This window comes from Suncus etruscus, chromosome 12 (genome assembly GCF_024139225.1).
Source record: "Suncus etruscus isolate mSunEtr1 chromosome 12, mSunEtr1.pri.cur, whole genome shotgun sequence".
Classification (NCBI taxonomy): domain Eukaryota; kingdom Metazoa; phylum Chordata; class Mammalia; order Eulipotyphla; family Soricidae; genus Suncus; species Suncus etruscus.
Window position 1 is genome coordinate 83,438,069 of NC_064859.1, and position 14,254 is coordinate 83,452,322.

A 14,254-nucleotide genomic window follows, 5' to 3' on the forward strand; every position below is an offset into this window, starting at 1 on the left:
AAAAATGCAGTGGCAAGAAAAGGAAGAGGACATGTCTCTCCAGATAAAGCTCATCTTTGACCAAGATTGTAAATATTCTTGATTATAGTCACATCTGGTATCATTTTACCAAGATCTTAATATGGAATTTGGTATCCAATAAGTCAATTACCCAGCCTAATAAGAACTTCAGTATAATAATAGGCAACTCGTAGTGAAGCTGAATTTTCAGAACATTTGAGGAATGGGCAGACTCAGAACTTTTATATTCTGAGGGTCTATGGCTCATTAATATTGTCTAATATATGTGTGTTGAGAGGTGAGCAGAAATAAATGTTCATGTGTTTGTTTTAATTTTTAATTTAGTCCAGAATAAATCAAAATATCAAGTGGTTGAATTCTATATCAAAATGTGAAATTCCTAGCCAGACAAATGAACACACCTCAATTAGTTCTTTATCCTGCATAGTTCAAGTGAGTAAAGTAACTCTTCAGTAGATGAAATAAGACTTCATCTAATTATAGGGGGCAGGTAAAATAGTACATAAGGTAGGGTAATTGTATTGCATGTGGCCAACCTGAATTTTTTCAAAACCTCCATGTCTGCTGAATCACACATGAGTGATCCCTGAGCTCAGAGTGAGGAGTGAGCTCTGATTACTGTCAAGTGTGCTTCTCCCCCCCACAAAAAAAAAAAATCAAGGATGATGGATATAGAGTTGGAGTTGTATCCATAATAAATCATTATTAAGTGTTGTAAACTAAAAATACAAATTGCAATTTTATGTTTTTGAAGGACCATCATGTTCTAAGTCACATCAATTCATAAAAAGAATAAATGCACCCAATATTTACTATAGTAATTTTTTGAACTAACAACTTTGGGCAGGGAAGGTCTAAAGAGATGTTCCTGAGTTATACTCAGGGACCTGAGGTTTCAACTAGAATACCAACCTGATGACAGTTCAGTACAAGGTGTACAGGATGCTGTTGCTGCTGTGGCAAGCCGCTGGAGATATCTGGGCCACCTGGGTAGTGCTAGGGGTCTTTAGGGCCATGCTGTGCAGTGCTTGGGGGCATCCAAGGCTGCAGGAGGTGAAAATAATTTCATGGGTTGAACCAACTAGGGGAAGATTCTTTTGTTGATAAAGAGAAATAGTACAGTGGGTAAAGCACTTGCCTTGCATGTGACCTAAATTCTTTATTTGGCACTCTGACATTGCACATGGTCTCTAACTGCTGCCAGAAGTGATCCCTGAACTCAAAGCTGTCAGGAGTAAGCCCGAAGCATTGCCAGGTGTGGTCCAAAACAACAACAAAATTGTTCAGTGATAAAGTACATGAGTATTGATGGATACAATTTTATTTTTTGTTCAAGGAAAGCTCTCTCAATATATATATATACAAACACACACACACACACACACACACACACATATAGGGTACTGGAGGTATGAAAAATAAATGATGATAAAGACAAGTACTAAAGAATATATGACTTTTCTGGGTGTTGGGAGAAAAAGAATATATGACTTTTCAAGTTCTAAAATAGCATATGGTACATGATTCTTATTTTTTCATGCTTTTATTATAAAATGGTCCTCTATTAGCTTAAATTATAGTATATAGAAGTAATGGCTGGAGTCTTATTAGTCATCTTGGGTGAACATCTTGGACAAAGACCACATCCTGGGTACTACAGGATTGTTTTGGGATGGAGTCTTCTTTTAGGGTATCTGGTGAAGTATGGCACACCCAGCTGTGTTCAGAGCATATGACTGGCTCCCTGCTCAAGAATCAATCCTGGTTGGGGCTTGAAAGACCATTGTAGTGCCACACATTAAGTCCCCATTTGTGCTGCATGCAAGGCAAGTGCATTACTGACTGTGCTGTCTCTCTGGTTCCTGGAGTGTTCTTATAGGCAGACAACATTTTCAGACCAGTCGTGTACTGCTGCAAACTCTCATTCCATTTCCGAATGACATTTAATTAAAAACCCCTTATGTTTCATTCCTCTTTTATTTTATTATTATTTTTATTGAGACCAATGTGAATTATAAGTCTTTTACAGTTGTATTTCAGGTACATAGTGACAATGAATTGAGGCTGTTCCCACCACCAGTGTTGACCTCCCTCTGCAAACCTCCCAATTCACTATTGGCAGGCTTGGGGGACAATATGGGATGCCGGGAATTGAACCTGGGTCCATCCTGGGTAGACTAATGTAAGGCAAACTTCCTATTGAGGTGCTATCTCTTCAACCCCTTCATCAACCTCTTTAACTAAATTACCAGGTTGCAACATCAGGCTGTGCTACCCAAATCAAACTTTAGATACCCCTTCATAGTTCACAAGATACTACTACTCAATAAAATTTGCCAAAGAAGTGTTTAAGTGATTCATACATGTTGTTGGTTGTTGTTGTTGTTGTTGATTTTCATAAGAACACTGGAGGCATAATAGCATGAGAGGAACAGTGGCCATTAGAACCCTGTGGATAAGGACAGCTGCAAAGCAGCAGAGCACTTTGGGTGCATTTTGGGCCAAATGTATGTTTTGAGGGACTTTCTGTGTTTAGGCCAGATCCCTCCCTTCACTTCTGTGAATACACAGCAGGGATGGATGATGACACTGACTCATCCTGGAATGTGAGGCACGGGGGAGGCCCATCAGGGGCTGAGGACTAATGATTGATGAGAAAACACCTGCCACAACTTTCTCTCTTTCTTCCCACCACTTTCGCCTATAGGTTGATCCATTTCAAACTGCCTCTTGGCCTCCTTGACCGACCTTGCCCCACAGTCTCACAGGCACCCTTCTTTCTTTATTTCTGGAAGACCTGGGTAAAAGTCTGTTAGTTAGCCCCTTCCTTGTTGCAGCATTTCCCTAGGGACGTTAGTCAGCCTGTGTGGGTGTTGTTTATCTTCTCATCCATCTCCCAACCAGGACAGTCTATTAAGTGGAAAACAATGGTCTGTAGATGATGCCTCAGTAGACAGAGTGTTTTCTTTGCTTCACACCTCTCTCCTCTTTTCCACTGATCTCTTTGGCTTTTTCCTACAAATTTCTTGCCACATATTTCTCTCACTATGTGTCTCTCTCTTTCCCTGAATGCTCCCCCATAATCCTGGGCTGTGAAAATACATTTGGTGAATCTCTAGAGGAATGTCTGTACCTCCCTTCCTTTTGTTACAAGACCCTTTATTAGCTATGGGACTCCAGGGACTCCTAAACATTTCTGAGCCTCAGTGTGATAATTTATAAAACGAGGCTGAAAGTTTACCTTCAGAAGAGACCTTTAATGAGGCATATTTTGTGTTGAAAGCTGATTGAAAGGGATTAGAAACTGAGCTTTATAATAAAAAAGTGATGAGAGTGTTTTTCATTTTGGACAGGTACAGGAGAGAAGAGTAGGGAGAGAAGTCTACAGAAATGTGTTTTAACCATTGTAAATGCTACTTTATTCCTTTGTCATCCTATTTAACAATTTTTTTTTAATTTCTAGTCATGCTTCAGGTACCCCTACATACTCCACACTGGGAGTACCAAAGTCTCCTCCTCTATTTTATCTGTGAGACATGTTGTAGTGACCAGTGAGATCCAGAAAACTGGAGCTGCCACACTCCCTCTCTCTCCCAACCCCCATAATTTTTAATGACCTCTGAGTCTGTCTGGGACTAAAGCCAATCAGAGACAGTAGAATGAACTACTGACCTCAGAATCCCTCTAGCTTCAGTAATTTGGTAGTTTCATGTTTTTTCCCAAGACAATTATTTGATCTTTATTATTCTTCTATTACTTTGGTAGATTGCAAAGGTGTCTCCCCTCTAGTGGAACCCAGGGCTCCAAAATGAAGATCTGGTGAGACACAGGTCTAAAAGCAAACATTGACACAGGAAATAATTCACGCAGTGAAAGGTACAAGAACAGGTTCAAGAAATTCAGCACTCAAGCAAGAAATTCAACTGCCCAAGCTTTTTGCTTCTAAGGAATGCAGCTCAGTGGAAGAAGACGGGAGAATAAGTGTTTGCTATTCTCAGACCCCTGCATTTATTGACAAAAATTAGGCCACACCCTAGGGTATGAAAGGAATACCAAGTAGGGAATAATCCAATAATACCATCATCAGATCACATCATACAGTGGAGTATGAATATTGATTATGGTAGAACCATATTCAACATCTCCCCACTTATTTATATATATGTTATATATGTATGTATGTATGTATGTATATATATATATATATATCAGATTCCAAGGATAAGATATACTTTGCTTTATGTTGCCTTCTGGACACCTGTGCATAGGACAATTCTAGCTTTGGACAGTGGAATTGAAACCTTGACTAAATAAACATTGCTATCCATCGAACATCTGGAGAAGCTGATGTACTAAATGATTTAGATGGAGAAAGTAGGAGTAGAAAACCACCTACTTGAGTTTAGTTCATGTCATTCATATTCTTTATCTGAATGTAGTTTGGCAGAATACTCAACGACTCTCAGATTCTCAGACCTGTCACACTCTTGAGGACAACTTCTAGCATCATCCTTCATGAACCTTCTAAGCTAAGATAAACTTGTTAACAACCTACTTCCTTTCAATTTTCCACAAACTATTAGGTAACCTATGACTCTGAGTGTATCCCCAATTATCTGAACTCAAACAATAGGTCATTTGTTTTTTCTGATCCCTATTACACAAGTATTTGCCATCACAGTCTAAAATGGGTAGAGGGAAAGAAAGAACTCTCTGATTGGAAAGTCCCCAAATTTAGTCACTACAATTTCAATAGTAGACTTTATGTTGGACATCTTATTCGCTAATGGCATGTTTCCAACATGAAAAAGCAGTTTCTTCCAATAAAATATAAAGAAAAAATCCAATTTTAACTGAATATTGATTTCTTAGTGTGTTTGAAATAATGTTTTAAATAAAGGCTTTGAGAAGATAATAGTTTATAGATTCACCTTTACCCTCTTGTCTTCCACAAAACCATCTTCAATTTCCTGTGAAAGACAGGGAAAGTAAACATCGACATATTTCTTTAATTTCCCTTTGGCTCACCAGAACTTGTTACTGAAAATATATTTGATTCACTCTGACAACTATACTATCTTTCTATTTCCCTAATCTGACATCATCCTTGAATATTCCTTCTTAGCCTTCTCAGTTTACATAATTATATTTTTAAATTTGTCTCTATTCATATCTTAATTCCTCTTATAGTGCTTCTTTTTTGATAATTTGTACACAGTGATGGTGAGATTAATGATGATGATGGTGAGAGTTGGGGAGAAGAGAAATGAGAATATATTTTGATTCTTCTTAAATCATCTTTCAATTTAGGAGTATATGTAGATATACTCATGTAGATTTACGTGGCATACTCATTTATTATACATAAATTTACATAACTTGTAATTAAATATATGAGATTTTATATTTTAGATATTCATGAAGCCTCCAGATTTTTCTTTTAGATTCTATTTCTATTTTTTCATAAAGTGAAAGTGTCTCATATTTCTGGTATGATCAATTTGTCTTTTAGACAATGTGCTATCTCTAGACATCAACTTTTCTCCTATATTATCATCTATAAGTTGAAGGTTTAGGTATGCTTGTCTTTGAGTTATAAAAGATGAATTGAGATTTTTGGCACATTAACTGAGCTAATGTAATGAAATAGCAAGGAAAAATAAAGATATAATAGACATGTTTTAGAATTTGTGGAATGTTATTTTTAATTAATGAAAGTTTAGAATTTCAAGTATGACATTCAACATGTCTCAAGCTGCTATCTCTCCACTACACAGTGCTCTTGAAAATGTCCTTGGAATCTAATGTCATGGTTCACAGTTCTTATTGATTGATTTATTTTTATTTTTTGAGTTGTTCCCAGTGGTATTCAGAGATTGCTTTTGGCTCTGCAATCAGAGATCACTTTTAGAGGTACTTGTGAGATTATACACAATGCTTGGCATTGAAGGTAAAGAAACTATCTTAATCCTTATATCTTCTAGTCCTGATAATGAATCTTGGTAGTCCAGGATTAGCATCTATGGCACCACATCTAGGTGTTATCACATATTTCACAAAAATATTTGTTGCTGGTCACAGTGATAATTCTACTGGAATTTGGCATTCATGGCTTTTAAGTAGCTGGCTTCTCTGTGGAGACTTTTTTTTTTAATGAATTGGTAAATGGCAGCATTCTGATATTGCAATATGGGCAAATGTCCATCTGGATGTAGTAAAAATTACTCTCCTTTCGGTTAAGAACAGGCTGAACTCAATAAAGAAAAATTGGGATTGCAGAATGTTAAAGTAAGACCTTAGACGATCTAAAGCTTCCTTCAAAGAAACTTTTACCCATTTTTTGGCTCTTCTGATGCTCAAGTAAGATCTGTTATAGATTTGTTTTAAAAGATACAGAGTGATCTTTCTATAATACCAGCCCATGAACTAAGTGTGGTTATTGGATAGAGTAGAAAATACAACTTATAAAAGTGTCCTATACTAACATCTCCAGATTATATTATGACTGTGAGTTAATATAGAATCATTGGATATACCCTTTTTCTTTTCTTTAAAATAAATTGTATTTAATTAAAGAAACATGATTTACAAGGTTATTGATAATTGAAATTTAGGCTTATAATATTTCAACACTAAACCTACCAGCAGTGTCAACTTCTCTCCACCAATTTTCCCATACTTGATCCTATGCACTGCTTCCCCACAAGATATGCTACAAAATTTTATTTCAACTAAGATCTCATTCTTTCAATATTGTTGACAACTTTCTATTTTCTATGATTCTACAAATTTAGGGTATTTACCACATTTGGAGTATACTAAATTTAAGACTATAGTTCAGTTATTTTTATGCCATCAAGTAACCTGCACATGACTTTAAAAATGTTTCTAAAAAAATTAAATATAAGCTTTGATAATGAAGAAAATAGTCATTAAATGATTATCATAAAGTTAAATGGTACAAATAATAAATATTTTAAATTAACTCTATTAATATTTAATAATATTATGTTATTTGTCTAATTTGAGCCATAGTAGGGCAATAAAATTTTAGTTTTAGAATACAAGCCAATAGACAGTGGAAATTGTTTTATTGACCTCTAATTTTTAATCCTTATTCCCAAAGAAAGGAATTTTTACTTATCATTATTTCTATGAAATTACTTTGCAACAAAAAACTTTACTAAGCACTCACTGTAAAGCATCAGGGTTGTCACTTAGATAGCCAGAACATTTCTGCATTGCATAACATAGAAGAGAGAATATCTGTGTTCAAATTGGTCAGTAAGCATGTTAAAAAAACTTAAGAGGTAATCAAGAAAGCAGTTAATTTCCTACTCTAGAAACCTGCAGGTTTTTTTGATGTCTTTTTTTATAATCATTTTTATTTTGACCAAAGTGGATTACAAATTTTTCACAGTAATATTTTAGGTACATAGTGACATTGAATGAGGTGCATTCCCACTACCAATGTTGTCCTTCTTCCATCCCTGTTCCCAGCAGGCAACCCCTATCTCCCTCCTTTATCCCCCGGGCTCTTAGTATAAGTGGTCCCCTCTGTGTCTAGCTTATTGTAGATTGGTTATCGATTCTGTTGTAGTTGGCTTTAGATTTGGTGTTTAAATCTGATCCTTTTTTATTTCTACTTAATGTTCATACAACTGTTTGGTCTTGGTACCTATCATCATTTCTCCCTCAATTTGTGAGGCAGAACAAAATGGTTCAAGTTCTATGGTTCTGTTTGAAGGAAAGAAAAAAAAATAAAGTGGGACAAAAATCAAACAAATAAAAAATGAGAGGAGTCCTTCTAGAGGCTATAAATATCAATTTAAGAGAAGAAAGGGAAAAAGGAAGAAAAACAACAATACAAAAGAATCAAACAAAAAACCTGAAAAGCATCACAGCAATAAAGATAACAGCCACACAATAACCATGTTCCTGAAATAAAAACAAAATAAAGCACACACAAGCACACATACAAAAAAAAAAAAAAAACATCGAGAAAAAAACCCAAACAACAATAACAAAACCAAAAAAAATTAATGTGTGCTCCTCTTCTTCCTTTTTTTTTTTTCATAGGCATAGTAAATATTGGGGAGATTAGAAAGGGAATTCCCTTGGCATAAGAGATACAGTGTTTCTCTGCCCTTGAAGTATACTGCCATGGGAATAAATGCAGGGTCCATACCTGTTCTTTTACTCTTCCCTAGGTCCTTTTGTGGTGTCTGGAAATTTTCCACTCTGTCATGGATGATAAAATCATGCCTCTGTAGCTAGAGATCTTGGTATTTACACAGGTCAAAGGATGGAGTCTTTCCTTATGGTTCTAAAAATTCTGTTCCATCACTGTTGTTTTAATCAGTCTTCTGTAGTTGGTGATATTGGTTTTTGCACCGATTCTAGGACGAAGCCTAGGATAGTCTTTCATTATGAGAAACCTGCAGTTTTAAAAAGAAAAACTATGAAGTATTTGCAAATAAATACCTAAAGTAAATTAAGAAAATTAAAGGTACTTCAGAAAAAGAAGACAAAACTCACTTAAGAAAATCAATACCAGAGAAACTGTGAGTGCTGCCTGTGTGTGTTTTTCTCCTGTCCTGTCTCCTGAACCTCTTGGGAGTGGGCCAAAAAGGGCCCAGAAAACTCGCTCTCCCAGAGGCTCATTCAAGGGGCTGGATTGTCAAGAAACTGCTTCCTAAAGTGAAAACCGGCTATAAGCAGTCCTTCACAGAAGGCAGGTCCCCTGTTTGTGACATCAGGCTGGGAAAATATATGCCGGCCCAGTGGGGGCCCGACTGTGAGAAACTGTGAGTGCTGCCTGTGTGTTTGTCTCCTGTCCTGTCTTCTGAACCTCTTGGGAGTGGGCCAAAAAGGGCCCAGAAAATTCGCTCTCTCAGAGGCTCCAGAAGAGCACTTTGCTCTGCTTCACTACACGGCCGTGTGCTCTTTCTAAGGAAAGAATGCCACTACAACAAGAAGAAAAAAAAATCACACTAAGAACTGAGCTGGATCACTGAACCCCAGCATTTCTCACCAGACTTTCTTCTCTGTTGCGTGCTCTGGCCTAAGATTTCATCCTGTGTGAGGCTTCATCCATGCAGGGCTCCCCATCCTTGGAGGCAAGTCAACCCACCCAGAAAGGGCGAAGCCAGAGGAGCATGGTCACACACATCATTTACCCAATGAATACCACCACAACACATAGAAAAATCCAAACTACAAGTGTGACAATGGGGAAACAACGCATGCCAGAGAATGAAGATGACAATTCTGATGACCAGAAAACTGCCAAACAAATATTAATCTCTCAGATAAGGAGTTTAGACAAGAAATATGGAAGATGCTCAAAGAACTCAAAGAAGCCATGGATTGAGTTGAACAGAACACTAATAAGAACCAAGAAAATATGAAGACAGAAATCACAAAACTCCAAACTGAAATAACAGATTTACTGAGAAACTCAGTAAATGAATTGAATGACAAAATGAATATGCTCTCAAAAGAAGTTGAGAATAGAATTGGTGCTGTGGAATATGAGATAAACAACTGCATACAGCAGGAGAGATTGGAAAAAAAAAAAGCAAATGAACAGACAATGGAAAAAATAGTCAAAGAATGGAAACAGATGAAAATAGAAGTCTATGATAAGCTCAACAGAAACAACTTAAGAATCATTGGAGTCCCAGAGACACAGAAATAAAATTTCCAGGAAGAATCAATGGACAAGAACATCATTAAAGAGAAACTTCCAGAGCTAAAGAATATATGTGATCAAAACCTGCATGCCCGAAGAGTATCAACCAAAAGAGACCCCAGAAAAAATACCCCAAGACACATCTAGTCACAATGACGAATCCCACAGATAAAGACAGAATTCTGAAAGCAGCAAGATCAAAAAAGGGAAATTACATTCAAGGGAACATCCTTGAGATTTAACTATCACCAGAAACACTCAAGGCCAGAAAGCAGTGGTGTGACATAGGAACAAAACTCAATAAAATAAATGCTTCGCCAAGAATACTGTATCCAGCAAAACTCACTTTCAGGTTTGATGGAAAAATACATGGTTTTAGAGACAAACAACAGCTCAGAAACTTTATAGACTCAAACCCAATTTTAAGATAAAAACTGAAACACCTAATTTAAGACAAGACTGACCAAAAGACACACCAAAGTTTGATATAAAGATGGCATTAAATCCCAGGACAACTTTTTCTCTCAATGTCAATGGACTAAATGCACCAGTTAAGAGACACAGAGTGGCAAAATTGATAAAAAAAAAAAAACTCAATCCAACCTTCTGCTGCCTACAAGAAATGCACCTGAATAGTCAGAACAAACATAGTCTCAAAATAAAAGGCTGGAGGAGAATTATCCAAGCAAACAACATCCATAAAAAAGCTGGAGTGGCCATACTAATATCAGATGATGCAAACATTATACTCAGGAAAGTTGTAAGGGACAAAGATGGACATTTTGTATTAATCAAAGGACCCAAAAATAGGGAGACAGAAGGAAATAACAAAGCTGAGAGCAGAAATCAACGAAGTGGAAACCCAAAAAACAATCCGAAAGATCAACAAAAGCAGAAGTTGGTTCTTTGAAAAATTAAACAAGATTGATAGACCACTGAAAAACTAACAAAGGAAGTGAGAGATAAACTTGAGAACTCATATTAGGAATGAAAAAGGAGAGATCACTACTGATATGGTAGAGATTCAAAGGGTAATCAAAAACTACTTTGAGAAACTCTATGCCACTAAAAATGAGAACCTGGAAGAAAAGGATAAATTCTTGGACTCTTATAGTCTTCCACAGTTGAATGAAGAGGATGTAGCATATCTAAGCACCCCCATCACTATTCATGAAATTAAAATGGAAATCAAATACCTGCCCAAAGAACCAAAGCCCAGGCCCAGATGGATTCACTAATGAATTCTTTCAAACTTTCCAAGAGGAACTACTACCAATCCTGGTAAGACTCTTTCATGAAATCAAAAAAAGAGGACACTTCCAAATAGCTTTTATGAAGCCAACATCACCTTGATACCTAAACCAGACAGAGATGCTATGAAAAAAGAAAATTACAGACCAATATCGCTGAAGAATGCAGATGCAAAGATCCTCAACAAAATCCTGGCAAGTAGGATTCAATGCCTCATTAAGAAGATCATCCACTATGACCAAGTAAGTTTCATCCCAGGAATGCAAGGATGGTTTAACATCCGTAAATCTATCAACATAATACACAACATCATCAACAAGAAAAATAAAATCACATGATCATATCAATAGACCAAGAGAAAGCATTTGATAAGGTCCAACACCCATTCTTGATCAAAACTCGCAGCAAGATGGGAATGAAAGGAACCTTTCTCAATATAGTTAAGGCCATATACCACATGCCAGTTGCAAATATTATCCTTAATGGAGAAAAACTAGAAGCCTTCCCTCTAAATTCTGGCATAAAACAAGGCTGTCCTCCCTCACCACTCCCATTCAACATAGCACTGGAAGTACTCACTATAGTGATTAGTCAAGAAAAAGATATCAAGGGAATCCATATGGGAAAGGAAGAAGTCAAGCTCTCGTTGTTTGCAGATAACATGATACTCTACCAAAAAGGTTCTAGAAACAATAGACTCATTTAGCAAGGTGGCAGGCTACAAAATTAACACATAAAAATCAATGGCCTTTCTATACACCAATAGTAATAAAGAAGAAATGGACATTAAGAAAACAACCCCGGGGCTGGCAAAGTGATGCTTGGTGTAAGGTGTCTTCCTTGCAAGCACTAACCAAGGAAAGGACAACGGTTCAATCCCCTGGCATCCCATATGTTCCCCCCAAGCCCAGGGCAATTTCTGAGCACGTAGCAAGGAATAACCCCTGAGCATCAAACAGATGTGGCCTGAAAAACCAAAAAAAGAAAAAAAGAAAAAAAAGAAAACCCCATTCACAATAGTGTCACACAAACTCAAATATCTTGGAATCAACTTGACTAAAAATGTGAAGGACCTATACACAGAAAACTATAAAACACTTCTCCAAGAAATAAGAGAGGACACATTGAAATGGAAACACATAACACATACCCTGCTCATGAATTGGCAGGATTAATATCATCAAAATGGCAACACTCCCCAAAGCATTGTACAGATTTAATGCGATCCCTCTAAAGATACCCATGACATTTTTTAAAGAAGTGGATCAGGCACTTTTGAAATTCATTTGGAATAATAAACATCCTCGAATATCTAAAGCAATTATTGGGAAAAAGAATATGGATGGAATTACTTTCCCCAACTTTAAACTTTAATACAAAGCAATAGTTATCAAAACAGCATGGTATTGGAATAAAGACAGAGCCTCAGATCAGTGGAATAGACTTGAATACTCAGAGAATTTTCCCCAGACATGCAATCACCTCCTTTTTGATAAAGGGGCAAGAATTCCTAAATGGAGCAAAAAAAGCATCTTTAAAAAGTGGTGTTGGCAAAACTGGCCAGCCACTTGCAAAAAATTGAACTTAGATCCCCAATTAACATCATGTACGAAGGTAAAATTTAAATGAATGAAAGGCCTCGATATCAGACCCAAAACCATAAGATACATAGAACATAGATATATAGAACAAAACGTAGAAAACACTGCAGAACATTGAGAGTACAGGCATATCACGGAGGAAACTGCACTCTCCAAGCAAGTGAAAGCAGAGATTAACAGATGGGAATATATTAAGCTGAGAAGCTTCTGCACCTCAAAGGAAATAGCGCCCAGGATACAAAAGCCACCCATTTGTGTGGGAGAAACTATTCACCCAATACCCATCAGATAAGGGGCTAATCTCCAAAGTATACAAGGCACTGACAGAACTTTACAAGAAAAAACATCTAATCCCATCAAAAAATGGGGAGAAAAATGGACAGACGCTTTGACAAAGAAGAAATTCAAATGGCCAAAAGACACTTGAAAAAAATGCTCCACATCACTAATCATCAGGGAGATGCAAATCAAAACAACTATGAGGTACCACCTCACACCCCAGAGATTGGCACACATCACAAAGAATGAGAACAAGCAGTGTTGGCGGGGATGTGGAGAGAAAGGAACTCTTATTCACTGCTGGTGGAAATGCCATCTAGTTCAACCTTTATGGAAAGCAATATGAGGTTCCTCCAAAAACTGGAAATCGAGCTCCCATATGATCCAGCTATACCACTCCTAGGAATATACCCTAGGAACACAAAAATACAATACAAAAATCCCTTCCTTACACCTATATTCATTGCAGCACTATTTACCATAGCAAGACTCTGGAAACAGCCAAGATGCCTTTCAACAGACGAATGGCTAAAGAAACAGTGGTACATATACAAAATGGAATATTATGCAGCTGTCAGGAGAGATGAAGTCATGAAATTTTGCTATACATGGATGTACACAGAATCTATTATGCTGAGTAAAATAAGTCAGAGAGAAAGAGAGAAAGACGCAGAATGGTCTCATTCATCTATGGGTTTTAAGAAAAATGAAAGACACCCTTGTAATAATAATTTTCAGACACAAAAGAGAGAAGGGCTGGAAGGTATAGCTCACCTCATGAAGTTCACCACAAACAGGGATGAGTTTAGTTAGAGAAATAACTAAATTTTGAACTATCCTAATGAGAATGTACGAGGGAAATAGAAAGCCTGTCCAGAGTACAGGCGGGGGTCGGGTGGGGAGGAGTGCGATTTGGGACATTGGTGATGGGTGGTGTTCTTTACATGACTGAAACCCAAACACAATCATGTATGTAGTCAAGGTGTTTAAATAAAATATAAAAAAAAAGAAGATCAATACCAAAAATTGCTATGCAAACATGTTACATTTTTTCTGGTAGTGGAGAAAGTGAATGGAACGTTTATCTGTGCAGTGTAGTCCCATTTATAAGTCTCTTTCTAGGTAATGTGGTGGGGCCAGGTATAGATAGTATAATTGGTAGGGGACTATTCTAGGATGAACTGTTAAGGGTTTGATCCCAAGAATACCATATTGTCCTCTGGACCTTTCTCAGAGCTATATTCTTCTGTTCTCTGAGCAAACACCCAGCAGTACACCCTGAACACTTCGGTGTATTGCCCCCAAACAAAACAAAGCAAACCAAAAATTGTTAATGTTGTTGAGACTTATCACAAAAATGTCTACATATATAAATATTTGTGGTATTAGGATCCATACCCTGTGGTTT